Source organism: Palaemon carinicauda, chromosome 3, assembly GCF_036898095.1.
Source record: "Palaemon carinicauda isolate YSFRI2023 chromosome 3, ASM3689809v2, whole genome shotgun sequence".
Classification (NCBI taxonomy): Eukaryota; Metazoa; Arthropoda; class Malacostraca; order Decapoda; family Palaemonidae; genus Palaemon; species Palaemon carinicauda.
This window is the reverse complement of record NC_090727.1, coordinates 107,914,558-107,915,908: the sequence shown is the minus strand read 5'-3', so window position 1 is coordinate 107,915,908 and position 1,351 is coordinate 107,914,558. Positions and strand designations below refer to the sequence as shown.

The following is a 1,351-nucleotide window of genomic DNA, read 5'->3' as shown; positions in this document are numbered from 1 at the left end:
CTCTCTCTCTCTCTCTCTCTCTCTCTCTCTCGACGCATAGGTCTACTCTACATAAATTGTACAGACATACATGCAGGTCTACTGTGCATGCTTCCCGTATGTTATGAATTAAATGTTGAGGGTTCACTTGATCGTTTTTATTCTTTAATGTAAATGAAATTTAGAACAAGTAATCGATTTTTTTTTAGACATTTGTTAAAGTTCTTATGGAGACAATGAAATCTAAAAGATGATTATGGGGGAAAGTCTATGATGTTTAGTTTTGCAAATCTTGTAAATAGGGTTTATGGGACCACGTTCTATTTCAAACTCTGTCCCAGTCTCACAAATAACGAAAATTAAGTGTTTTGAATAATACAAGAACATCATATGAGAGACATTGCAGAGTGCTCTTTTCCCTTTTATCAGTAGACTCACTTTTCGTATTCCCGCCATTCTCACCTTGTCACATTCACATTTCATATATTTTAATTTGTATTGGAATATTTTAAATTATTTTGGCCAGTAGGCTTAGACTTAATGCTCTGTTTTGGTAGAAATATAATGTCAAAAGTATACAATAGGTCTATGCGTATCGGATAGAGGTATATTTTGTATAGTATTTTGGTGTAGTATTTAATCCCCACAATCTTCTGAAATAATTGAATAGCATTACTGTGAAGTAAATGAAAACTGAATACTGTTAAAATGCGTTTCTAATCTGAACGGCAAGACAAATAATTAATGAAGGTGCATGTAGGCAAAAACAAATGGCATGCTACAAGCAGTAATAGGCCTAAGGAGATCTGACTTGTGATTCAATCCATAGCAAGTCCCCCAGAGCGCTATTAAGGCAAGGAAACTCGTGTAGAAGCAGATGACATCTCAAGTTATACTTGCAAGAGGATGAAAGTGGCTCAAATCTAGCAGTGCTAATTTATGTAGATCTCCGTTGGTGATTTCCATTTCCGCCACTAGTTCTCAATTATTTTGGACTGATTATTCCAGACTACCTTAAACGGAAGAACTACGCTTTGTGACCACAGCTCTATGGATGTTACCGTGGGACTTCTGTAGGCCTAGTGGTGAGTACTGTACCTTCCCTCCTAGGTTAGATAGTACTAATGATTGTTTTTCTTCGAAATGGTAGGGAATACTTATTAGTTGTTGTATTATTGCTTGTATTGATTAATTTATATTGTTGCTTTGGTTGAAATTGTTTTTGCGTGAATTTCAATGTCCAATTTCCCAGTTTTTCTTCAAAATGGTAGGTGGTAATTTGTAGTTTTTTTTTTAAAATTATTATACGAGATCATTGTATTGATGTTTGGTTGAAATTACTAAGCGTTTTGTGTAAATTTTACTATTTTAA

General features: G+C 34.3%; 1 long non-coding RNA gene across 1 annotated transcript in view; it reads left to right on the top strand.

Moving 5' to 3' along the window:
- Positions 1 to 999, top strand: part of LOC137637797 (uncharacterized) — a 2,697-nt gene extending 1,698 nt beyond the window's left edge. Inside the window, exon 2 of the long non-coding RNA XR_011043809.1 lies at positions 650 to 999. This is a non-coding gene — a long non-coding RNA (uncharacterized lncRNA). The remainder of the gene's footprint in view (positions 1 to 649) is intronic.
- Positions 1,000 to 1,351: the final 352 nt, after the last annotated feature.